Source organism: Schistocerca cancellata, chromosome 1 (genome assembly GCF_023864275.1).
Source record: "Schistocerca cancellata isolate TAMUIC-IGC-003103 chromosome 1, iqSchCanc2.1, whole genome shotgun sequence".
NCBI lineage: Eukaryota > Metazoa > Arthropoda > Insecta > Orthoptera > Acrididae > Schistocerca > Schistocerca cancellata.
Window position 1 is genome coordinate 742,263,729 of NC_064626.1, and position 27,967 is coordinate 742,291,695.

Below are 27,967 nucleotides of genomic sequence, written 5' to 3' on the forward strand. Positions count from 1 at the left end.
CTCATATGGATGATTCGTTTTGGAGAATGCTTTCTTTGGCAATGCTAAGCTTCCTCTAACAGAATCTATGTCTAACACTGAGCCATTGTTTCATCCAAATCAGTTAAAATGTAAATGTTTTGTGTGACTAGGGTCTCCTGTCGGGTAGACTGTTCACCAGTTTCAATTTGATCCTACTTCGGCGACTTGCGCATCGATGGGGATGAAATGATGGTTACGGCAACACAACACCCAGCCCCTGAGCAGAGTAAATCCCCGGCCCAGCCAGGAATCGAACCTGGGCCCTTAGGATTGACATTCTGTCATGCCGGCCACTCAGATACCAGGGGCAAACATCCCAATCAGTTTCAGCACTCTCATCACTCAAAGCTGGCATTTTTTACGACTTTGTCGGAGAACCTGCAGAGCTGAACACGTTCAATGGACTGAAACATTGTCTCCTACTGAAGTCACTTGTTGTTGAAAAGTAGCAGGAGATTGTGGGTGGATGCTCAGTATATTACTTTCCTCATCTGTTGAAACATCGTCTGGTTCAATGTCGGAAACTGACTCATTCTCAGAAAGTGAGAAGAGATATTCTAGCACATCTTTCTCTCTGGTAAAATAATTCTGCAATGAGAAATACCTAAGCTAATTGAATATGCCTAATAATGTACCAGTAAACAGGCCTATTGTCTACGGTAAAACTTTGAAATAGTGCAGATGTATGGCCAACTTCGGCCGTGGAAGCAAATACTCCCACATGCTTACAACATATTTTTGATGTATTAGAATCGACTAGAAAATTTCTTTCATGCGTTAACATGAAGAAAATTGCATAAAATATCGAATAAATACCGTGGAGTTACTTACAAATGCAATTTTCTGCAGATATACAAACCAAATCACGAAATTACATCAGAATGACATCTACTCGCCACCACATTGAGCACAACAGACATATAATACTCCGTCAATTGTTGCCAGAGCGGCTGCTGTCAGCGGCGGGAATTTTTACATGTTTTTAATTCTAGTCTACAGATGGCAGCATGTCAAGTTCCATGGCCCCTGTAGGACATTAAAGTATGTGGGAAGAAAATGGTTCAAATGGCTCTGAGCACTATGGGACTCAACATCTTAGGTCATAAGTCTCCTAGAACTTAGAACTACTTAAACCTAACTAACCTAAGGACATCACACACACCCATGCCCGAGGCAGGATTCGAACCTGCGACCTTAGCAGTCCCGCGGTTCCAGACTGCAGCGCCAGAACCGCTAGACCACCGCGGCCGGCGTATGTGGGAAGATATCTTACCACTACTCATGAAAGGGTTAAATAAATCACGTGACCAAAACAATGTACAAAATACGCCACTCGTATCAGAATGTTTTCATTGGCTGATTGTAACCTCGGTCGTTATTTGCTGATTGCGGAAATGAGCAACTATCTTTGGAAGGGAACGTATTTTAGGTCGAGGAAATACTCATATAAAAATACGGCTACACATTGTAAATATACTACCAACTTTAGAGCTGTATATTTAAGTATCGGTATTGATTTCTTATTAGATATTTTGTATATCAACAAGCTACCAACCTGCCTATCCCCCTTAGAGCAAGAATTGAAAGGAAAACGATGCTTGTTCAGGCTTGGTGATAACCACTTTGCTAACTGTATGTAAGTGACACAATAAAACGTGTCCGATGGAACCGTCGTTTGGTTTTGTCACATATCGGATTTGTTCAGAACACTTCATATCTATTTCCCTATTTTTTCTTTCCTGCCAACGCCAGTGATGTATTTAGTCTTTTTTTATTTATTTAGCAGTTGTGGTGTCAAAATTTCATGGTGAAGCTATAAGCGTTGCAGCTTCTGTTGGTCGCGCCGAGAGCTGATTACGTCAGCATTTCCACTCACACATTTCTGCCCACTATAAAACCAGCCTCGTCATTTAGATTTTTGCTCATCATTTTCAGCAACTATTTTTGAAGAATGCCGATGTGAAGAAATAGCACAGTAGCTGCATTAAAGATTGTTTTTTAACGCCACTGGTGTACCATTTCTTCAAATCGGAAATCTACTTACTTCACACAGTCAGAGTGAAAGATTGGACGTGATGGAAGCCCAAAAAGTAGTAAGACTCCGTCACACAGTGAAAGTATAATTGTGTTCTACTATAATTTCAAACGAATAACTTCATATATTTACAGGAAATTGTGAAAAAAATAAAGTAAAATAAAAATATCGGCACTCTATATTGCCATTTTCATATCGATATATCAGGGAGAAAAATATCTGCACACCGATATATATTAACAGTTATATTCTACGGGCAGCTTAAGGCTGCGTTCACACTGCCGGCCGGGCCGAGCCGAGCCTGGCCGGGCCGCCGCCCGCTTTGATATCAAACACATGGTTTTGAACTGCGGTGTTCACACTGGCGGCCGGGCCGCGCCGACACGGCGTGAGCCTCCCGGAGCCGAGCCGGCGACATCCCGAGTGTTTAGTATTGCCGGCGCGAGCCTGTGGAGCAGCACTACAGCTTCTGCAGTACACGCATCACTCGTCTCCCTTCTGCTTTCGTCACAAGTGTGACTGCACACGTCTTTTATTTTAAGATGTTACCTCACATTTCACAATCAGTGAGGAAAAATTACGTTTATTATAATGATACCTGCGAAATTACTTTTATTTCATTTATTTAATCTACCTTATTTACATGCATTTGCAACAATAGCTTGCCAGCGATCGCGGCATTGCCGCCACTGAATAGTTCGCATTTACTTGTAAACGGAAACAGATACGAGTGTCACTGAGGTTCAAATGGCTCTGAGCGCTATGGGACTTAACTTCTAAGGTCATCAGTCCCCTAGAACTTAGAACTACTTAAACCTCACTAACCTAAGGACATCACACACATCCATGCCCGAGGCAGGATTCGAACCCGCGACCGTAGCGGTCGCGCGGTTCCAGACTGTAGTGCCTTTAACCGCTTGGCCACGCCGGCCGGCTGTCACTGAGGGATGGTAATGTGTCCCTACCAGATGACAATGCATTGTAAAGTCATGCTGTGGCACGTTACTATAAGCTGTCGTCTGTGACATCTTTTTGCGATGTTCTTACTTTAATGAATGCAGAATAACATATACATGACATTAACTTGTGTCCATCAATTTGGTATCAGAAATTCGGCTAGTATGACAGTAATGATTCAGTTTCCAGATTATGGAACGAAGTAACCAAGGAGTGTGTTTCAGATAGTACACACAAATATATTTTATTTTCCTTTATAATTTTATTAGTTTTATTTACAATGAAATGAGATACACAAAAATACAGTAAATAGCTAAGAACTTTCAATTCCAGAATTTATTTTTGAAAGGATTTTTAATTATTTTATGTTGCATTTTTAACGAAATATTCAACAAAACTGTTCCTGGCAGTTTTCGAACGTAATGTGGAATTTCTGTTGAATGTGGCACCAGCTGTCTGCATATCAGCATTGTTACAAAACTTTTCAGCTTCACCAATGCATCCTTCTCTGTCAATGAAATATTATGAAGCAGACAAATGCACTTGACTATGTGATCAGCTACGTAAATGGATGTTTCAGTTTTCTTCCTCAGTAGTCTCCATTTATTGGTCATTCATACCAAATGCACATTCAACAACTTTTCTTACTCTGGAATGCATATCATTGTATAGAATCTTCTCGTTGTCCAAATTTCTGCGAGGAAAAGGTCTCGTCAAATTCTCTAATAAGGGGTAAGCTACATCTCCCAAAATGACGTACGGTAGTTCCTGACACATTCCTTCAAGTCTTGTTGGTGGTGGTAATAACAGCTCCCCATTTGTAAGTTTCTTATATAACATACTTTGTTTAAACACGCCTGCATGAGACTGTTTACCGTAGGCACCAACATCTACAGCTATAAATTTGTAATTTGCATCAGCAACTGCTTGGAGTACAATCGAATAATACTGTTTGTAATTGTAAAACATGCTGCCAGAAAGTTTAGGACATTGGACATGTATGTGCTTCCCGTCTATACATCCAACACAGTTTGGAAATCCCCATCTCGTATGCATTTCACTGGCAATTTCTTTAAATCGAGAAACAGTTGGTGTTGGTAAATGAATGGGAGCAAGTGACTCCTGTATGGCCATTGTAACGTTCCCTGGCAAACTCACGTTATTAAAGAACAAGAGTTTATTTGTACCGTATACGCCGCTCTGGGCAAGTTGTATATATCGTAATTATTGAACAAAAATATTACTGAATGTGGTGTAAAAGACATTTGTTATTCTCCTTATATTTTTTGTTGTAATATTTCTCTGTATTTAGGATAGGAATTTTTCTGTATTTATTATGTGATTGTAAAATGTGTCAGTATTTGCGATAGCAGAGATATAAAATGTTGCCAGAAGAGAATAATATCGTCAATTTGCAAAGAAATGTTAATAGTCAGCAATACTATTTAAGCACAATGCATTATGTATTCTTTGGTCTTCTCTGTTCAGAAGTCATTGCGGTAGGACACTGTGAAAGAGTTTTTTTTACGAATGTGTAGACTTCTTTTGTCTCTGTCTGGACTTAGCCGCCATTACACGATGCGTTACGAATTAATGTGAGTTGTACTACTGTTTGATCTAAATATATCAGAATTTATCAAATGTGTGAATTATTTATGTAAATTAGCTTGCCCACGTCATCTATAAAATTTCTTTAAGAATATTTCAGCATTTTTTAGCGGTGTTGCTGGGCTGTGCCGCGACCAACAATAGCAGCGGCGGCACATTTAAAAAAAATTATCAAACCCGTAAATCGGGAACAGATGCATAAAAATCAATAGTGAATTAAGAAATTGTTCTTTTTTTTCAGTGATCCTGTGGCTGATAAAATTTGAATTAATTATACGTTTGTGCATTCGTAGGCGGATAGATAATGTTTGTTAACATTGAAATTTAAACAGTTTGGTTCTTTAAAATTAACTCAAATGCATAGTGAAGTAGGTTTGATCAGTGATAAATGTCGGCTTGGCAATAATTAAAACATTTTCTGCTAATAGAGGTAATCTTGTGTTCTATGGCTAGTGCTGGGATAAAATTCAGTAAAAATATTTAAAAAAAAAAAAACCCACTGCATCTGGAAAGTGTATGCCAAGGCCGAAAGATTTAAAGGACTCAATTCTCAACCTAATATTCTTAACCAGTTCATATGAGTTCACGTAAATATTATTTTTTCTTTAAATGTACGTAATTCTTAAGAAAGTAAAAATTTTTATTACCACACGAAAATAAGAGTGGTTCTACAACAAAGTTCGCACGAAAGAAAATTAACTTAAAAGCAAAAGATAAAATTTATTATTCTTCTTTAACGAAATTGTGACGACGATTTTGTTAAATTGGCGCCCAACGTGGGGCCAGAATATGCAGTGGCCACTAAATACCCGTGAGATAACTAGGGAATTAATATAGTCGAACATTGTTGCAGAACATTTAACAATTTTTCTATGTATTGTATGTATTGCATAACCAATATTGTGTGGTAATACCTGTGTATGATTTTTTGCATGAGAACACTATGTACCCAGAGGCAAGCTGAAGAAGAGAGCTCAATATTTCGAAAAATTAATTACCTACCACAATATCAGGAGGCAGCTGCACCCAAGATAGATCACCAAAAGGTAAAGCTACAGTGTAGTTGTCCTGTGGGTAGTAAAGTAGCCTCAGTGCAGTGTTCTCGGATCATTAGTGGTGTGCTTGTTGTTAGTACTTTGTTTTAAAATAACAGGACATTTAGGTAGGTAGTCATTGTAGTATATAGTAAATGTGTATTAGTTAATGTCCATTTCTTGTGTGATTATGTCAGTGAAACCTGAGTGTTAGGATATTTAGTTCAGATTTTATTTCTTTTGTTTACTATGGTTAGATTGCGTAGTCAGAAAGATATCAACATGGATAATAAGCAACAATCAGTAAGTAGTGATACCGAGTTGGAAAGTGGGACACAAAGTAATGTTAGTGACGTAGTTCAGGAAGTACAATGTGAGAATCTGGGGGCAGAAGGACGAGAAATGTTGCCATTGCCACCCAGTGATTCAGTTGATAGCGGAAATACTGTGCCATCCGCAAGCACTGGACACGGACCAGAGAGTGGTGTGATGTCAGAAGTGCAATCATTAAGAGTTATGTTCGAGCGCATGCTAAATTTCCAAGCTGAGTTTGTACATATGCAAGCAGAGCGTGACCAGAGATTGGTAGCTGAATTTGCATGCAAACAAGCAGAACGCGATAAAGAACGTGATGCTAAACAAGCAGAGCGTGACCGACGCCTGCATGAGAGGGACTTGCAGTTGATGCAAACTTTAGAAGTTATGCAAAGTGAGCTTGTTAGTTTGAAACAAAAATATGAAACCATGCCCTAAACAGTGCATGAATTAAGCGAAAGAGTAGACAGTATTCAAGTGGCTAACGCCAATATCGTAGAGGAAATTAGTGTCCTGACTAACAGAGTCGAGCAATTGGAAATTGACACAACTCAAGTAATTGAGGACAAAGTGATCGAACAAGTGCACAAAGTAGAAAATGAAGTCATAAAAGAAATAGATCAGAAAGTGCACGCCGCAATTGAGGCCAGAGATGTGGGCTCAAGTGCGGATGTGCAGGATCTAAAAAGGATAGTGCACAAAGACATTCCGCTGTGGCAGCGGAGTATGGACCGTCGTCTTGCCGAAATAGAGCTTAGCTTGCGGCATGGCGAGGCACAGGCGTATGTCACGCCAGCCAGGTCCAACAATGATAGGCATATAAATACTGCAGTAAAAAATTGCGACTGCGAGACAGAACAGGCAACCAATGTAAGCGAAACAAATAAATGTCATTCCAAAGTAGTGATTGAAGAAAGCTTGATTAGGAACCGACAGTTTCAGATCTTTACAACGGAGAAGAAATCTGTTCACCCTGTAGTGTTTATCAAGGGATTTAGAAACATTTTGCCTAGCGTTTGGAGTCATACCCAGAAAATACAGTTCGTTATGTCTTACATACAAGGAGATGCTGCATTATGGGCAACCGAAGCAGCTGATAGTTGCGATACATATGAGCAATTTGAGAAGGCATTCTTGGCCAAATATTGGTCAACATGTATCCAGGAGAGATTACGGAAGGAGGTATATAATCCAGAGCCGTATTCTCCACGACTAGGCAATTTGCGAAAATATTTCGAGAAGTACATTAATAAGACCCGTTACTGGGACGAACAGATTTCATCCCGGGATTTGATCAGACTTTTGAAATCACACTTGCCGATGCATGTAAAGGAAAAACTTATACACGTGCCCGAAAATGATATGGAACATTTCTTGTCTGTTCTGGACTCAATTGACCTGATTCAGGAGGACGTTAAGGCAGCCTCTGAACAGGCTAGAAGTAACGGAAATGGTTATAGAAATGGTAGAAATAACACGCCTCCACCAAGTAATGGAAACGGCGGAGGTAATAATAGGAGACAAGATTATGCACAAAACGGAAATAGAGGTAGAGACCGGAACGGCAATAGTCCGCCGGTGAATAATGACCGGAAAAGGAGGTTCGATGACCGGTATGAGACAGGCCCACCAAGCAATAATAGATGGAATAATGCCAGGGGGCCGAGCAATACTAATACTTATAATGACGCAAACCGAACTTGGCCGCAGAACCAGAGGCCCAGTCCGGACCGGCAAAACAGTGATAGATATGACAATAACCGACCGCCACCACAAAATGCGCCAATTGCGCAACCGTGGCGGCCGACGCAACACAACGTGCACATAGTGGAGGTCAGTGACACAGAGCAGCCACACCCATCCACTAGCAATAATTCAACAAACTAGATGCAGCCGAGATACGCTCTCCATCGTCGGCTGAGGTTTGGAGTGAGAGCAGCCCGACACAGAACAAAACACCGAACAACATCTGTATCCTTAGGTATAATGACGGGGTACAGATGGGAGATGAATTAATAACTGAACCATCCACGTGCATAAAGGAGCACAAAGACAAAGTACAAGCGATAATAGAGGTCAAAATTAACAATATTGATGTGCAAGCGGTCGTAGATACAGGTGCTACTGTCAGTGTTACGAGTATGGACTTATTCAAAGTACTGGGGAAGGAAAGACGTATGCTGACTTTTCCCGTGAATAATTGTAAAGTCACTGGAGCCATAAGTGCACAGCGACAAATAATTAAACTCCAAGTGCGGGTAGAGATGTATTTAGGGGATGAAGCCATAGCGTGCTCATTCCTGGTAGTAAAGGGTTTAAAAGTAGCCTGCATTTTGGGGGTAGATTTTTTGAGAGAAAGGGACGCAATAATCGACCTTTCTCGGGGAAAATTAAGTTTGATGAATGCTGGTAGGAGAATAGAATTGTCCATGCTCAGATCTGAAGAGGTACCTGTACCTAATTGTAACGCTATTAACATAAGGTGTAGGAATCAGTGGATACTACATTTAGACAATCATTGTCTAGGTCAGAATCTCTATTATCCTGACGTACAAGGTGATCAATTAAAAGCAAATGTGGACGCACTTGTGAACAAAGTATCACAGTCCGAAAATTTAAATTCAATGCAACAACAGGATTTGGTACAGTTATTATTTAATTATGCAGATGTATTTTCTGAACGACCAGGAATTGTTAAGGGATATCAGTACAAGATCGAGGTAAAGCCTCACAAAACTTACTGTCGAGCCTCATACTCCATTCCTTGGTCCAAGAAGGAAATAGTAGCTAAAGAAATAAGAAAACTGATCGAGTGGGGAATAATAGAACCGTCTTTGTCGCCTTATAGTAGTCCTTTGGTGGCGGTAGCGAAAGCAGACGGACAGGTACGGTTAGTACTAGATGCGAGAGACATAAATGAAATTATTGTACCTGTTAGGACTCATCCGGAAAATCTCGATGAGCAAATTCAAAAATTTCATGGAGTGCAATATTTGACATCTATTGATATGAGAAGTTCTTTCTGGCAAATCCTGCTCACACCCGAGTCGAGGAAATATACTGCATTTATATTTGGGGGAAGGAGCTACCAATTTAGGGTACTACCTTTCGGCCTAAATGTAAGTGCAGGAGTTTTTATAACAGCCCTCGACGCGGTGTTAGGTCCGGATTTGCTGCAAAGGGTAACAGTGTATGTAGACGATCTAGTGATTGCCACTGCCACCTGGGAGGAGCACGTAGAACTACTGAGTAAAGTCTTAGAAAGGTTTAAGCAAGCGGGAGTAACAGCGAATCTTGATAAATCCAAATTTGGACGTAATCAGATTAAATTTCTAGGTCACATAATAACACCACAAGGCATCAAGCCTGACAGCAAAAAACTTGATGTAATTCGTGGGTTTCCTAGTCCGAGAACTAAGAAACAGCTCAAAGCATCTTTTTTTAAACGGTTTGTTCCCAACCAATTAATGAATAACGGGTCTTTATTGAGCCTGTTGCGTAAAAATGCACACTGGGTGTGGACAGAAGAATGCCAACGTGCATTTGACGCTATCAAAAATGCCTTGGTGAACGCAAACATACTGCGACACCCAGACATGACAAAAGATTTTTGTTTAGCGACAGATTCGTGTTCATACGGTCTGGGCGCGTGTTTATTTCAGTGGGACAGGAGTGACAAAAGATTTTTGTTTAGCGACAGATTCGTGTTCATACGGTCTGGGCGCGTGTTTATTTCAGTGGGACAGGAGCAACGACCCCACAACAATCAATGTAATCGGATTTGCCAGCCGCACACTAAACAGCTGCGAGAGAGCATATTCCGCTACCGAATTAGAGGCTCTTGCAGTGGTTTGGGCGGTAAAGAAATTTAACTATTACATCTATGGTAAAGAAGTCAAAGTATTCAGTGACCACCAGGCTCTGAGCTATTTAATGACTTGCAAATTATACCATACCCGCTCGCTAAGATGGAGGTTAGCATTACAGGAATATAAAATTAAAATCATGTTCCTAAAAGGACAAGATAATGTTGTAGCAGACGCCTTGTCGAGGCTTCCACAAGGGCAATCCTCAATGTCAAATATTTTGGAACAATCGGAGGAACATCGAATACTATTAGTACAAGATAAGGTACATAGGAGGGACTTTTTACATATGTGTAAAAATATGTCTATATTGCAGGAAACTGATCCGATTTGGCGAGATATCATTAGTAAAATTAAAGAAGGAACCAATCTTAAAAGTGTTCAGAATTTCAAAATAGTAGATAATATTCTGTATTATAAAACAGGTGTGTCAAATGACCATGGAGTCGTGTGTATACCACAACAGGCTATCCCAGCTGTAGTGTGGCACACGCATTTAGCATGGGGTCACGCTGGGATAGGCAAGACAATAAGGATTTTGTCCAAATTCTGTTATTTTAAGGGGATAAGCCAGCAGACTCGCACCATTATTAGGACTTGTCCTCTGTGCCAAAAAGCTAAGTTTCAAAATAAGTCCACAAGGTTTGAACTGCATCCTATAGTGCCTCATCGACCACTTCAGTTAGTATCTATAGACATAGCAGGACCCTACCCACGAGCCAGGGGTGGATTGAAGTACATTTTAGCGGTGTATGACCTTTCCTCTAAATATTTAAAAATATACTGCCTTAAATCAGCCACTGCTCGTGGAATAGTTAAATGGTTAGGGAAGGAATATTTTACACAAGTGGGTAAGCCTGAAGCGATAATATCGGATAATGCTTCCTATTTTACAGGCCATACCTGGAAAAACTATTTACATGAACAAGATATAAAGCATATACTAATTTCCCGTTTTCACCCACAAGCAAGTTTAGTAGAGAGAACATTTGGAGAGTTAAATAAATTTTTCAGGTTATACATTGCATATAAACACACAAGATGGCCAGATCTGATACCTAAGTTTGTAGAAGTTCACAACGCAACCCCGCATGCTTCTACGGGGTATCCACCAAACGAGATTATAATGAATAATAATAGAGTTTTGAATGAGTGGCTGGCACCTTTGCCTAAGGTCCCAGTCATTCCAGAGCCTAAGGAAGAGAAGATAAGAAAAGCAGGGTGCAACCTTACCAGGTGCGCTCAGAAAAGGAAAGAAAAATATAATCGACATGTGACGAATAACCAAAAATTTAATGTTGGGGACTTGGTACTCTTACGCAATCATCCTAAGTCCTCGGCATCCTTGAAACAGAATAGCAAGTGGCAATTGGTGTACAATGGACCTTTTAGAGTAGTAAGTGTGCCACATGAGTGTAGCTATCTCTTAGCAGATCCCCACTCAGGGAGAGTACGGGGACTGTATCCGCGTAAGGATGTAAAAGCATTCCTACAGTAAAAGACTAATAGTCCTATGTGGACACCATTCTTTTGTAAATAATGAACATTAATGATGTGTGATCTTTAGAGATAATGTACTAGTGTAGAAGTGTTTAGTTATAAGAATATGATTGACTTTCTCATGTGTATGGATATTTGTGTTATGTACTCTTTTAATTTGTGTTATCTAGAACATGCTCTAAATGTTTGCACAGATAATCTGATTAGTGCAATTATTTGTAGTGTTAAGCTGTGACAGAGTTCAATCAAAAAGAACATTTTAGTAATGATTAGTTAGTGTACTACATAATTTTTTATGTGCCCAAATTTGAAATATTTCTTGGCACAATCTTTTCTATTATGTGTATGTATCTATATATGTGTAGCTGTCAGATTGACAGATTCGAACCCAGAATAATATCAATAATATGAGGCCCTGAGAACTTTATTATCTCACCAATGTTATTAGAGAAAATAATGCACCTAGTAGTGACCCGAGGGTACCACGGGAGGCAAACTTGTTGCAAATTTAAGTAGTGCAAAGTTACGCACAAAGAAGCTTCAATTGAAGCATGTGCAGATTCAAACAGTAAAAAAGAGCTAGCCAGATACAGTCCAAGTCAATTTTTGCCTACAGAGACTACACTGTAGTTACGTAGGACGTTGATAGTAAAGTGTGACATGAGTTCAAAGGAGTTATTGAACAATATGCCTGAATCCGGCTGGAATGCACAAATAAAATCTACTCGAACACGAATATAGATGACTTTTGGGCAAACTAATACCAAATTTTGAATATTTGTTACCATGTACGCAAATATCACACCTTGGTAAAGAGTTACGAATGTGCTATTACAAAAAAAATTGCACAGCGGACATTGTAAATAAAAATAAAGGAACTTAAACAAAAGTGCAGTATTGTGCGGCAGAGACAGACAGTGACTGTTAAACCTGCAGCAATACGTCACGGAGTAGTTGTGTATAAGTGATAAAAAAAAAACTGTATCATCGCCGTGTGTGCAAGTGGACAAGGAACTAGCACGACACGAACAGTGAACCGATAACGGACGGTGGATCAAGTTAGTGTCAAACTTTAACTCTTTGTGTGTCAAGGGACGCTAGGAAAGCGCATTGACTACGAAGATACATTTTGTCCTAAGGTGAAAACTTGCGTGTGACTAATGACAAGTCATGACATGGTGAAAAATATTGTGTGCCCATAAAACGTATTACTGTGACAACGAAACATTGTGCAAACCAGACTAGTGAAGGCCTACTGAGTAACAACTGCCACTAACTGTGTGCGTTCATTCCCACAGCAGGAAAAATGCCTATAAGGATAGTACACTGTTTCTGAACTTGTTGCATGTTTGCTGGAGCACTGCAAGAAGACGTCGCACGGGCGAGCGGATATCCAACGCGCATCCGGCTACATCAGCTATGCAGCGGCCGCAGCAGCCCGTAGCAGACCAGACAGACAGCCACGCCCCTCCGCGCCGTAGCTGTCAACGCCGGGGGCGGTGACCTACACGGAGTCAGCGCGCCGCGCCGAGCGCCGCTCAACAATCACTCCGCACCGCTCACCAAATACAGCATTATTGATTTTTTTTTATGTTCACGTAAACTGAATAACATGTCAATGACTTCATTTCGATAAACATTGAACATTTACTATGTATGTCTGTAAGTGATATATCCTAGGACAAGTGACCTTGTAGTGTATCACAAGAATAATAGTGTCACGCACAAAACCTTCCGTTGAACTGTATGTGACTGTGATATTGTGTAATTGTGTAACCGTTTGTGACGAACTGCAAATTTAATTCAAATGAATAACTGCTAAAGAGACAATATTGACCATGAATCCAACTGGGATGACTGGGCTCCGGCACAGTTTTGCCCAGGTTTCCTGTTTGCCTACGCCCAAATGGGGGAGCCATGAACTTATATAACCCTGGGACTAAATAAAAGAGCCATTCCGTAAAATATACAAGTCTACAGAACGTTACTGGCACCATTGTGTCAAAGTCTAAAAAACTCTTTGCCAAATGCTGCCAGGGGGCAATGCAACGTTCCCTGGCAAACTCACGTTATTAAAGAACAAGAGTTTATTTGTACCGTATACGCCGCTCTGGGCAAGTTGTATATATCGTAATTATTGAACAAAAATATTACTGAATGTGGTGTAAAAGACATTTGTTATTCTCCTTATATTTTTTGTTGTAATATTTCTCTGTATTTAGCATAGGAATTTTTCTGTATTTATTATGTGATTGTAAAATGTGTCAGTATTTGCGATAGCAGAGATATAAAATGTTGCCAGAAGAGAATAATATCGTCAATTTGCAAAGAAATGTTAATAGTCAGCAATACTATTTAAGCACAATGCATTATGTATTCTTTGGTCTTCTCTGTTCAGAAGTCATTGCGGTAGGACACTGTGAAAGAGTTTTTTTTACGAATGTGTAGACTTCTTTTGTCTCTGTCTGGACTTAGCCGCCATTACACGATGCGTTACGAATTAATGTGAGTTGTACTACTGTTTGATCTAAATATATCAGAATTTATCAAATGTGTGAATTATTTATGTAAATTAGCTTGCCCACGTCATCTATAAAATTTCTTTAAGAATTTTTCAGCATTTTTTAGCGGTGTTGCTGGGCTGTGCCGCGACCAACAATAGCAGCGGCGGCACATTTAAAAAAAATTATCAAACCCGTAAATCGGGAACGGATGCATAAAAATCAATAGTGAATTAAGAAATTGTTCTTTTTTTTCAGTGATCCTTTGGCTGATAAAATTTGAATTAATTATACGTTTGTGCATTCGTAGGCGGATAGATAATGTTTGTTAACATTGAAATTTAAACAGTTTGGTTCTTTAAAATTAACTCAAATGCATAGTGAAGTAGGTTTGATCAGTGATAAATGTCGGCTTGGCAATAATTAAAACATTTTCTGCTAATAGAGGTAATCTTGTGTTCTATGGCTAGTGCCGGGATAAAATTCAGTAAAAATATTTAAAAAAAAAAAACCCACTGCATCTGGAAAGTGTATGCCAAGGCCGAAAGATTTAAAGGACTCAATTCTCAACCTAATATTCTTAACCAGTTCATATGAGTTCACGTAAATATTATTTTTTCTTTAAATGTACGTAATTCTTAAGAAAGTAAAAATTTTTATTACCACACGAAAATAAGAGAGTGGTTCTACAACAAAGTTCGCACGAAAGAAAATTAACTTAAAAGCAAAAGATAAAATTTATTATTCTTCTTTAACGAAATTGTGACGACGATTTTGTTAAACCATACAAACGTCTTTCACCACCACTGATACGGTGGACACTCCTAATCGGACTGACGGTGCTAGTGCATGAAAGGAGATGCCAGTGGACAGATACCTGAGAAAAAAAATCGTAAAATGTGTTACTCAAGTGTGGTGTTGGGCGAAGTTTTTACAGTTTTGTTTGCACAGTAGATATTTACTTAGTCCATGTCATTTCACTGTTATACAACAATAAATAATTAAAGAGACATTTTCTTGCACCCTTCTATATTATTTCAATTAAAATAATGAAATCGAAATGCAAAGACCTGAGAAACAGTTACAGAGAATAACTTTTGTAACTTGGCAAAATAAGGTCATGTGATTCAGGGAATAGTATATTAAAATGCAATTCCACTCGGGCTTTGTTCTGTTGTGGCGGCAGCACCGTCCAACGCACGAAGGGCTGAACTACGGCACTGCCGACACAGGTAGGGGCAGCTGTACCGTTACGCCGAATTTCGGCAATGGTGCATGGCACACCGAGCCGCACGGGGACAAAAGCAGGCGGACAGTGCGAGCTAGTCGACGCGACGCGACACACGTCTCTCAGTTCTCCCGCCGCGGACCACGTGCGTCGAGTCAACCTGACTCCGCCGTAAATGCGTACGCGCGGTCGTAAACGCAGTTGCCGTTCCGCAGTGTGCACCGTACTGTTAAAATGTCCTTCGCGGACGTTACGGCGCCCCTGGTCGCGCCAGGAGCAGAACATTCAGTGACGCAGCCTTTTGTCTCGCTCGGTCCACGCGGTTGCGCCACTGCTCATCACTGGAGTGTATACCCTCCAGGATCGGTGATCGAGCCGTGCCGCCAGTGCAACGCACCTGTATGGACAGACACTAGCGACGAATGGTATTTGTCATTTATTGTAACGGTAGACTTCCGGCATAAGAAGTCACCCTCATTCTGCCAATGGCCTTGTCAAAGAGGGCAGAGGAGCGGATAGAGGTTCAGGGCACTCTCTTGTCCTAGGGGTGGGAAATTGCCCCTAAAGGCGGAAGAATTAGCAATGATCAACGACATGAGGATGCAGAAGGCAATGGAAACCACTGCATTAAAGACACGTAACATGTATCCACAGGACATGTGGCCTGTAACTGACGAAGTGTCATGATGATCTCTCCATTGGCAAAAGATTCCGGAATAGTCCCCCATTCGGATCTCTGGGAGGGGACTGCCAAGGGAGAGGTTACCATGAGAAAAAGATTGAATAATCTACGAAAGGATAACGTTCTACGAGTCGGGGCGTGGAATGTCAGAAGCTTGAATGTGGTAGGGAAACTAGAAAATCTGAAAAGGGAAATGCAAAGGCTCAATCTAGATATAGTAGGGGTCAGTGAAGTGAAGTGGAAGGAAGACAAGGATTTCTGGTCAGATGAGTATCGGGTAATATCAACAGCAGCAGAAAATGGTATAACAGGTGTAGGATTCGTTATGAATAGGAAGGTAGGGCAGAGGGTGTGTTACTGTGAACAGTTCAGTGATCGGGTTGTTCTAATCAGAATCGACAGGAGACCAACACCGACAACGATAGTTCAGGTATACATGCTGACGTCGCAAGCTGAAGCTGAACAGATAGAGAAAGTGTATGAGGATATTGAAAGGGTAACGCAGTATGTAAAGGGGGACGAAAATCTAATAGTCATGGGCGACTGGAATGCAGTTGTAGGGGAAGGAGTAGAAGAAAAGGTTACAGGAGAATATGGGCTTGGGACAAGGAATGAAAGAGGAGAAAGACTAATTGAGTTCTGTAACAAGTTTCAGCTAGTAATAGCGAATACCCTGTTCAAGAATCACAAGAGGAGGAGGTATACTTGGAAAAGGCCGGGAGATAGGGAAGATTTCAATTAGATTACATCATGGTCAGACAGAGATTCCGAAATCAGATACTGGGTTGTAAGGCGTACCCAGCAGCAGATATAGACTCAGATCACAATATAGTAGTGATGAAGAGTAGGCTGAAGTTCAAGACATTAGTCAGGAAGAATCAATACGCAAAGAAGTTGGATATGGAAGTACTAAGGAATGATGAGATACGTTTGAAGTTCTCTAACGCTATAGATACAGCAATAAAGAATAGCGCAGTAGGCAGTACAGTTGAAGAGGAATGGACATCTCTAAAAAGGGCTATCACAGAAGTTGGGAAGGAAAACATAGGTACAAAGAAGGTAGCTGCGAAGAAACCATGGGTAACAGAAGAAATACTTCAGTTGATTGATGAAAGGAGGAAGTACAAACATGTTCCGGGAAAATCAGGAATACAGAAATACAAGTCGCTGAGGAATTAAATAAACAGGAAGTGCAGGGAAGCTAAGACGAAATGGCTGCAGGAAAAATGTGAAGACATCGAAAAAGATATGATTGTCGGAAGGACAGACTCAGCATACAGGAAAGTCAAAACAACCTTTGGTGACATTAAAAGCAATGGTGGTAACATTTAGAGTGGAACGGGAATTCCACTGTTAAATGCAGAGGAGAGAGCAGATAGGTGGAAAGAATACATTGAAAGCCTCTATGAGGGTGAAGATTTGTCCGATGTGATAGAAGAAGAAACAGGAGTCGATTCAGATGAGATAGGGGATCCAGTATTAGAATCGGAATTTAAAACAGCTTTGGAGGACTTACGGTCAGCCGGCCATGGTGGTCTAGTGGTTCTAGGCACGCAGTCCGGAATCGTGGGACTGCTACGGTCGCAGGTTCGAATCCTGCCTCGGGAATGGATGTGTGATGTCCTTAGGTTAGTTAGGTTTAAGTAGTTCTAAGTTCTAGGGGACTGATGACCACAGAAGTTAAGTCCCATAGTGCTCAGAGCCATTTGAACCATTTGAACTTACGGTCAAATAAGGCAGAAGGGATAGATAACATTCCATCAGAATTTCTAAAATCATTGGGGGAAGTGGCAACAAAACGACTATTCACGTTGGTGTGTAGAATATATGAGTCTGGTGATATACCATCCGACTTTCGGAAAAGCATCATCCACACAATTCCGAAGACGGCAAGAGCTGACAAGTGCGAGAATTATCGCACAATCAGCTTAACAGCTCATGCATCGAAGCTGCTTACAAGAATAATATACAGAAGAATGGAAAAGAAAATTGAGAATGCGCTAGGTGACGATCAGTTTGGCTTTAGGAAAAGTAAAGGGACAAGAGAGGCAATTCTGACATTACGGCTAATAATGGAAGCAAGGCTAAAGAAAAATCAAGACACTTTCATAGGATTTATCGACCTGGAAAAAACGTTCGACAATATAAAATGGTACAAGCTGTTCGAGATTCTGAAAAAAGTAGGGGTAAGCTATAGGGAGAGACAGGTCATATACAATATGTACAACAACCAAGAGGGAATAATAAGAGTGGATGATCAAGAATGAAGTGCTTGTATTAAGAAGGGTGTAAGACAAGGCTGTAGCCTTTCGCCCCCACTCTTCAATCTGTACATCGAGGAAGCAATGATGGAAATAAAAGAAAGGTTCGGGAGTGGAATTAAAATACAAGGTGAAAGGATATCAATGATACGATTTGCTGATGACATTGCTATCCTGAGTGAAAGTGAAGAAGAATTAAATGATCTGCTGAACGGAATGAACAGTCTTATGAGTACACAGTATGGTTTGAGAGTAAATCGGAGAAAGACGAAGGTAATGAGAAATAGTAGAAATGAGAACAGCGAGAAACTTAACATCAGGATTGATGGTCACGAAGTCAATGAAGTTAAGGAATTCTGCTACCTAGGCAGTAAAATAACCAACGACAGCCGGAGCAAGGAGGACATCAAAAGCAGACTCACTATGGCAAAAAAGGCATTTCTGGCCAAGAGAATTCTACTAATATCAAATACCGGCCTTCATTTGAGGAAGAAATTTCTGAGGATGTACATCTGGAGTACAGCATTGTATGGTAGTGAAACATGGACTGTGGGAAAACCGGAACAGAAGAGAATTGAAGCATTTGAGATGTGGTGCTATAGACGAATGTTGAAAATTAGGTGGACTGATAAGGTAAGGAATGAGGAGGTTCTACGCAGAAAAAGGAATATGTGGAAAACACTCATAAGGAGAAGGTACACGATGATAGGACATCTGCTACGACATGAGGGAATGACTTCCATGGTACTAGAGGGAGCTGTAGAGGGCAAAAACTGTAGAGGAAGACAGAGATTGGAATACGTCAAGCAAATAATTGAGGATGTAGGTTGCAAGTGCTACTCTGAGATGAAGAGGTTAGCATAGGAAAGGAATTCGTGGCGGGCCGCATCAATCCAGTCAGTAGACTGATGACAAAAAAAAAAGGAAGAATAAATGTGTCCTGTCCCGAAACTGTTTTAGTCGTTTTTTGTCACCAAGTCTCTCCCTTGAGCATAGTGCGTGGGCGCGGCGATAAAGCCGGTTCACTGCATGTGAGTGACTGTAAGCGGAGATACCACACATTCCTGCTTCACTGGTGACGCCGACGTGATGTGAGGCTAAAAAAAAAAAACACGTGGTCATGAACGTTCGTCGATACGAGAGACGTGGAACCGCCAGTAGGCTTGCGCGTAACGCCCGCGCCGAACACTGCTCCGTAGTAAAAATTTTTTTTAACTAACTCTTCTTTTTGTATTGTTTTTGTGCGCATATGTTGTGCTGCGGACTGCTTAGTGTTATTCTTTTTTTGTGTGTTTCCCTTGTCGTGTTATTTTCACTCTGTACTTTCCTGTTGTACGAGGATTCGACTCTGAACTAAGATGGCGACATTAGAGGAGTTGCAGAAGACCGTTGAAGAACTGCTCGCATGCAACACGAGGCTACAGAGAGAGCTACAAGCACGGACTACACGTGCGGACGCCGTGCAGCCACAGACAGCTCAGGACAATGTTGGGGTGCAAATCCCCACCACGCCGATGCCTCCTACGACTGCCAGAACGCTGACAAGCGCTGGATGGGCATTGATCAGGCTGCCTCCCTTTTGGCCGCGCGACCCTGTAATGTGGTTCAGCCATGTTGAGGCGGTATTTATGGGCAACAACATGACCTGCGACCTGGCGAAGTTTGGGCACGTAGTGAGCCAGCTGGACCAAAACTATGCGGACGAAGTGCGGGATATAATCACCGCCCCGCCGACGCAGTCAAGCTACAAACGGCTCAAGAAAGAGCTGATCCGGCGGATTTCGTCGTCCGAGGAACAACGAGTGCACCAACTGCTGCGGCAAGAGGAATGCGGCGATCGGAGGCCCTCGCAGTTCCTGCACCACTTGCGGAGCCTCACGCAGTCCGATATGGTGCCAGATTCGCTGTTATGCACTATCTGGGTGCGCAGCCTCCCAGCTCAGGTGCAGGCAGTGATAGCCGCACAGACGGAGATGCAGCTGAACGCCGTCACTAACTTGGCCGACAGGGTGCACGACGCGCTGACAACGGCGCCTAGCACCACGACTGCGGCAGCTTATGGCAACGCAGCCGGCAATGCATCAACAGCCTACCCATGGTACCCCGCAGACGTCAGAGCACGCACATAGCAGCTACTGCTGGTACCACACCTGCTTTGGCAACGACGCAACCAGGTGCTGCACTCCTTGCTCGCACCCAAACGCCAGCTGTGACCGGACCTAGGCGCACCCGGCTGCAGTGTGATATCGAAGCGTCTGTTTGTTGCGTAACAGGGGGCAGGTGAGAGGTACCTCGTCAACACGGTTTTGGACCTCTCGATATTCCCCCGTTCTATGTTACGAGACCGCAGGTGGTCCAAGGCACTCTGCCTTACAGCGGCGAACAATTCCGCTATTGAAACTTACGGCACACACAGCCACAATATAGATCTAGGCCTACGTCGCACGTTCTCGTGGACTTTTACTGTGGCCGACGTCAATGAGACAATCCTGGGCGCAGACTTTCTCGGCCACTATGGGCTGCTAGCCGACATCGCAAACGGCCAGCTCATCGATGTGACAACGAATTTAAAGATAGCGGGACAGCGCCGGCAGGCTGCATACTACAGTGTTAAACCCGTGAAGTGCCCTGGACCATACGCTGACATCCTTGAACAATTCCCCGACCTCACCCGCCCAGCCAGTGCACCCAGAGACATGAAACATTTGATGGTGCACCACATAATAACCACACCCAGACCCCCCACATCGTGTCGCCCACGTCGACTCGCGCCTGACAGACTTGCAGCAGGAAAGGCAGAGTTCGAGGCCATGCTGCGGCAAGGCATCATGCGACCATCAAGCAGACCATGGTCATCGGCTTTGCATTTAGTGCCCAAAAAAGTCAATTCGTGGCGCCCATGTGGCGACTATCATGCCCTTAATTTGTGAACAGTGCTGGACCGATACCCAGTCCCACACCTTCAAGACTTCAGCTATGCCTTGGCGGGCTGCGCAGTGTTCAGCAAGATAGTTTGCGCAAAGGCGTACACCCAAATTCTGGTGGCACCCAAAGACATTGAAAAAACAGCCATCGTAACGCCCTTTGGGCTTTTCGAAAGCCTGTTTATGACTTTCGGTCTTCGGAATGCTGCCCAGACTTGGTAGTGGTTCCTGGACGGCGTCTTGCGAGGCTTGCCATTTTGTTTTGCGTACCTCGACGACATCCTGGTGTATTCCAAGTCGCCCGAACTCCACCGCCGCCACTTAACGACCATCTTTCAGCGCCTGAGTGAAGCCAACATCATTCATTATTAACCCCACTAAGTGCGAGTTTGGTGTGACGGAAATCGAGCTCCTCAGCCATTTAATAACGCCCACCGGATCGACACCGCTACTGGAGAAAGTGAAAGCAATACTGAACATGATGCGTCCGCAGGCGCACAAAGAATTACGATGTTACCTCGGCATGTTGAACTTCTATCGTCGACACCTGCCCAACGCCGCAGCCATGCAAGAGCCGCTGACTAAGGCGTTACAAGGTCCTACCTCAAAAGGAAAGACCCTCGTGAATTGGACAGACGCAATGGAGCAGAGCTTCACGGACTCAAAAAGGAATCTCGTGGAAGTGACGCTGCTCGCGCACCCGGTACATGACGCAGACTTTGCTGTAGTCGTGGACGCTAGCCAGGCCGCCATCGGCGCGGCGTTACAACAGCGCGTCGGCGGGAGTTAGCAGCCGCTCGGTTTTTTCTCTAAAAAGCTTTCTGATTCGCAGCGTGCTTGGAGCGCTTATGACCGAGAGTTGCTTGCGGTGTACGCGGCGGTGAAATACTTTCGACCGTCCATAGAAGCCCGACAATTCGTCATTTTCACCGACCACAAACCCATTACCCACGCGTTCGAGAACAACCACACTAAGTGTTTAACGTGCCAACTCCAGCAGTGAGAGTACGTGTCGCAATTCACGACTGACATCCGACACATTTCGGGGATAGACAATATCGTCGCCGATTGTTTGTCCCGAGAGTGTGCCGTTATTTCACTCCCTGTGAACTTTGAGGACGTGGCCCAAGTACAAGAGAGTGATGAAGAACTGCACCGCTTCCGTCACGACACTTCCAGCGGCCTGCAACTGGAGCTGGTGCCTGTCCCCGGCTCCACACGGAAGATTTGGTGTGACATCTCAACCGGCACACACCGACCATTCCTCCCGGAAAAATTCCGGTGCAGTGCCTTCGACCATGTCCACGGACTGTCACACCCCGGCACCAACAATACTGTGACACTCGTGGCTGCGCATTTCGTCTGGCCCGGGCTTTGGAAGGACTGTCGCGAATGGGCGTGCACTTGCACCGCATGTCAGCGCACCAAAGTCGGGAGGCACACCCACGCACCCGTGGGCACCTTCCCGGACGCAACACGCCGATTTGCGCATGTTCACGTGGACCTTTTTGGCCCGCTTCTTCTCTCACAAGGCAAGTGGTACCTCCTAACTATGGTGGACCGCTTCACTCGCTGGCCGGAAGCAACGCCCGTCGCGGACATCACAGCCGAGACTGTCGCCACCGCATTTGTCGACACCTGGGTGGCATGCTTCGGATGTCACAGTCACGTGACAACTGACTGCAGCCGCCAGATTGACTGCGCGTTGTTTACGCACGTCGCCAGACTGTGTGGCACCCGGTTACACAGGGCAACCAGCTACTATCCGGCGTCGAATGGCATGGTCGAACGGTTCCACAGGACTCTGAAAGCCGCTCTAACCTGCCACAACACCTCATGGCCAGAGGCGCTCCCACTGGTGCTGCTCGACCTGCGAGTAACACCGAAGGAGGAGATCGGCGCGTCACCGGCCGACCTCGTTTATGGGCAATCTCTGACAATCCTGGGCGATTTTGTCGAAAATGTAAGACTCCCACGCGACTCCATGGCACCCACTCTGGCTGAACGTCTGCGCACTCACACGTCTTGCCTCTGAGCGCACACACCGACGCGGCACGGCACCGGGAAGATATTCATCCACGCCGACCTGCAGTGCTGCACGCACGTCGTGTTGCGTACCGACGCAGTACAGCCACCTCTCCGACCGCCCTACAGTGGACAGCACCGCGTGGTCGCCGAGGAGACAAAATGCTGGTCATTGAGTGCAACGGGAAGCTGCCGACAGTGTCAGTCGACCGCGTCAAACCAGCCTACATCTTGCCCGCTCCATCAGCCACGCATTTCTTCGACCCGGCAGAAGATCTGATCACAGACGACACTCCCTCTACCAGCGGTCAGACGGAACCCGCACCCGTAGCCGCCAGTGACGCCAGCGCCGCCATGTGCACCTCCCACCACCACGCCCAGGCAGCTGGCACAGCCGCCCGGACCGCGCCCACACAGGCGCATCAGTAGCCCCCACCGCAGCCGCCAGCGGACTACTTCACGCGCGCCTTCCGCAGCGTCTGATTCAAACGGCTGTGCTGTGTCGCCAGCGCGCCACGACACCCAAACCAGCAATCATGCGCCCGAGCCGCCGAATGAAGTCAGAATCCGGCACCCACAAGCCGCCGTCCATTGTAGAGACCCGGCCTCCAGCTGCAAGTGCCTTCGGCCGGTAACTCCAGTCGAGCCCCGGACACCATCTCCTGCATTCGTCACAGCTCTCGGACCCGCGTTCATGTCGCTTTGCCTCCGCCGCATCGGGTGTTGAGGCCAGATCGGCATCCGCGCCAGTTTACCGCATTCGCTTCGCCCTCGAGCTCCGGACATCGTGCTCCACACCGCCCGGCTTGTCCGTAGCAGCTCCTGGACCCGCGTTCGAGTTCCGACAGTACCGCACTCGCGCAAGTGCCTTCGAGACGTCACCACCAATGACCTGCAATGCGCGCCTTTACGCTATTTGCTACGGACAGTTGCAGCCAGTGCCTGCTGCCGCTGTCAGTAGCCAACAGTGCGAGGACACGCCCGCCACACGCTCGCCGGTCCGGCGCGCTGACGTCACGGGCCGCCGCCCTTCCAACGCCGACCGCCCCCCCCCCCCAACGCTACGTAGCACGTCAACTTTAAACACACGCGCGCCACGGAAGGATCGCCGCGTTTTCGCAGCTACGGAGCTCTGCTCTCTGAGGGGGAATCTGTGTGGCGGTAGCACCGTCCAACGCACGAAGGGCTGAACTTCGGCACTGCCAACACAGGTAGGGGCAGCTGTACCGTTACGCCGAATTTCGGCAACGGTGCGTGGCACACCGGGCCGCACGGGGACAAAAGCAGGCAGACAGCGTGAGCTAGTTGACGCGACGCGACACACATCTCTCAGTTCTCCCGCGGCGGACCAAGTGTGACGGGTCAATGTGACTCCACCGTAAATGCGTACGCGCGGTTGAAAACGCAGTCGCCGATCCGCAGCGTGCACCGTACTGTTAAAGTGTCCTTCGCTCCTTCGCAGACGTTAAGGCGCCCCCGGTCGCGCCAGGAGCAGAACATTCAGTGACACGGCCTTTTGTCTCGCTCGGTCCATGCGGTTGCGCCACGGCTCATCACTGGAGTGTATACCCTCTGGGATCAGTGATCGACCCGTGCCGCCAGTGCAACGCACCTGTATGGACGGACACTAGCGACGGATGGTATTTGTCATTTATTGTAATGGTAGGAAGAATAAATGTGTCTGTCCCGAAACTGCTTTAGTCGTTTTTTGTCACCAAGCCTCTCCCTTGAGCATAGTGCGTGGGCGCGGCGATAAAACCGGTTCACTGCACGTGAGTGACTGTAAGTGGAGATACCACACATTCCCACTTCACTGTCATATGATTTTCCTAAGTTCCAAAAGCTATGCACAGTTCCCTATCAGTGGAAATAGAACCACTGAGTCAAAGGGCATTATCTCAAAACTCTTCGCCTATCAATCTGTCTGTCTTACAAGGTAATGAAAAGAATTTTGTGAGGTCATCAGTGGATCCACATGATGAACCATCACCGTTGCCAAGCGCTGCATCATGAAGAAAAAAGAAGAAAAAAGTTGGAAAATTCTGAAGGACTGTTTCTGTGATTCTTCATTGAAGGCACAGCAAGACATTACCCAAAATGAAGCTAATTACTTCCTAATGATTCTCAGGAGTTCCATATACTCTCTTCCCCTCAGAGGTAGCGTTTGTGAAATTTAAAATACAAAATTATGACTACAATTAATTGGGGTAGTGAATGCTGTACAAAGCTCTACTGTAAACCAAAAAGTGTGTACTAACGTATCTTACGTTATCGTTATACACAATTTTTCTTCTGCTGTTATACTTCTGCGAAATTTGTGTTCTGTTTCGAAATTTTGTCTTGAATGTTCTGCAGCACATACTGAAATGTATTATGATTCATTCTGTAATACGAATAAAAATTTTCAGGATAGTTTTTAAGTTCTTCATGTAAAGAAAAACACTCTCCTAAATGTCTGTCGTTATTTATGGGATGAATCCATAACCCCCTAGTTCATCTGTACTTCAAAACTCGACGAGTTACTGCACGGTCAAAACAATACCAATAAAAGAGTGAAGACATCTACATCTACATCTACATCCATACTCCGCAAGCCACCTGACGGTGTGTGGCGGAGGGTACCTTGAGTACCTCTATCGGTTCTCCCTTCTATTCCAGTCTCATATTGTTCGTGGAAAGAAGGATTGTCGGTATGCCTCCGTGTGGGCTCTAATCTCTCTGATTTTATCCTCATGGTCTCTTCGCGAGATATACGTAGGAGGGAGCAATATACTGCTTGACTCTTCGGTGAAGGTATGTTCTCGAAACTTTGACAAAAGCCCGTACCGAGCTACTGAGCATCTCTCCTGCAGAGTCTTCCACTGGAGTTTATCTATCATCTCCGTAACGCTTTCGCGATTACTAAATGATCCTGTAACGAAGCGCGCTGCTCTCCATTGGATCTTCTCTATGTCTTGTATCAACCCTATCTGGTACGGATCCCACACTGCTGAGCAGTATTCAAGCAGTGGGCGAACAAGCGTACTGTAACCTACTTCCTTTGTTTTCGGATTGCATTTCCTTAGGATTCTTCCAATGAATCTCAGTCTGGCATCTGCTTTACCGACGATCAACATTATATGATCATTCCATTTTAAATCACTCCTAATGCGTACTCCCAGATAATTTATGGTATTAACTGCTTCCAGTTGCTGACCTGCTATTTTGTAGCTAAATGATAAAGGATCTATCTTTCTGTATATTCGCAGCACATTACACTTGTCTACATTGAGATTCAATTGCCATTCCCTGCACCATGCGTCAATTCGCTGCAGATCCTCCTGCATTTCAGTACAATTTTCCATTGTTACAACCTCTCGGTACACCACAGCATCATCTGCAAAAAGCCTCAGTGAACTTCCGATGTCATCCACCAGGTCATTTATGTATATTGTGAATAGCAACGGTCCTATGACACTCCCCTGCGGCACACCTGAAATCACTCTTACTTCGGAAGACTTCTCTCCATTGAGAATAACATGCTGCGTCCTGTTATCTAGGAACTCCTCAATCCAATCACTCAATTGGTCTGATAGTCCATATGCTCTTACTTTGTTCATTAAACGACTGTGGGGAACTGTATCGAACGCCTTGCGGAAGTCAAGCAACACGGCATCTACCTGTGAACCCGTGTCTATGGCCCTCTGAGTCTCGTGGACGAATAGCGCGAGCTGGGTTTCACATGACCGTCTTTTTCGAAACCCATGCTGATTCCTACAGAGTAGATTTCTAGTCTCCAGAAAAGTCATTATACTCGAACACAATACGTGTTCCAAAATTCTGCAACTGATCGACGTTAGAGATATAGGTCTATAGTTCTGCACATCTGTTCGACGTCCCTTCTTGAAAACGGGGATGATCTGTGCCCTTTTCCAATCCTTTGGAACGCTACGCTCTTCTAGAGACCTACGGTACACCGCTGCAAGAAGGGGGGCAAGTTCCTTCGCGTGCTCTGTGTAAAATTGAACTGGTATCCCATCAGGTCCAGAGGCCTTTCCTCTTTTGAGCGATTTTAATTGTTTCTCTATCCCTCTGTCGTCTATTTCGATATCTACCATTTTGTCATCTGTGCGACAATCTAGAGAAGGAACTACAGTGCAATCTTCCTCTGTGAAACAACTTTGGAAAAAGACATTTAGTATTTCGGCCTTTAGTCTGTCATCCTCTGTTTCAGTACCATTTTGGTCACAGAGTGTCTGGACATTTTGTTTTGATCCACCTACCGCTTTGACATAAGACCAAAATTTCTTAGGATTTTCTGCCAAGTCAGTACATAGAACTTTACTTTCGAAATCATTGAACGCCTCTCGCATAGCCCTCCTCACACTACATTTCGCTTCGCGTAATTTTTGTTTGTCTGCAAGGCTTTGGCTACGTTTATGTTTGCTGTGAAGTTCCCTTTGCTTCCGCAGCAGTTTTCTAACTCGGTTGTTGTACCACAGTGGCTCTTTTCCATCTCTTACGATCTTGCTTGGCACATACTCATCTAACGCATAATGTACGACGGTTTTGAACTTTGTCCACTGATCCTCAACACTATCTGTACTTGAGACAAAACTTTTGTGTTGAGCCAACAGGTACTCTGAAATCTGCTTTTTGTCACTTTTTCTAAACAGAAAAATCTTCCTACCCTTTTTAATATTCCTATTTACAGCTGAAATCATCGATGCCGTAACCGCTTTATGATCGCTGATTCAATGTTCAGCGTTAACTTTTTCAAATAGTTCGGGTCTGTTTGTCACCAGAAGGTCTAATATGTTATCCCCACGAGTCGGTTCTCTGTTTAACTGCTCAAGGTAGTTTTCAGATAAAGCACTTAAAAAAATTTCACAGGGTTCTTTGTCCCTGCCACCCGTTATGAACGTTTGAGTCTCCCAGTCTATATCTGGCAAATTAAAATCTCCACCCAGAACTATAACATGGTGGGGAAAGCTACTCGAAATATTTTCCAAATTATCCTTCAGGTGCTCA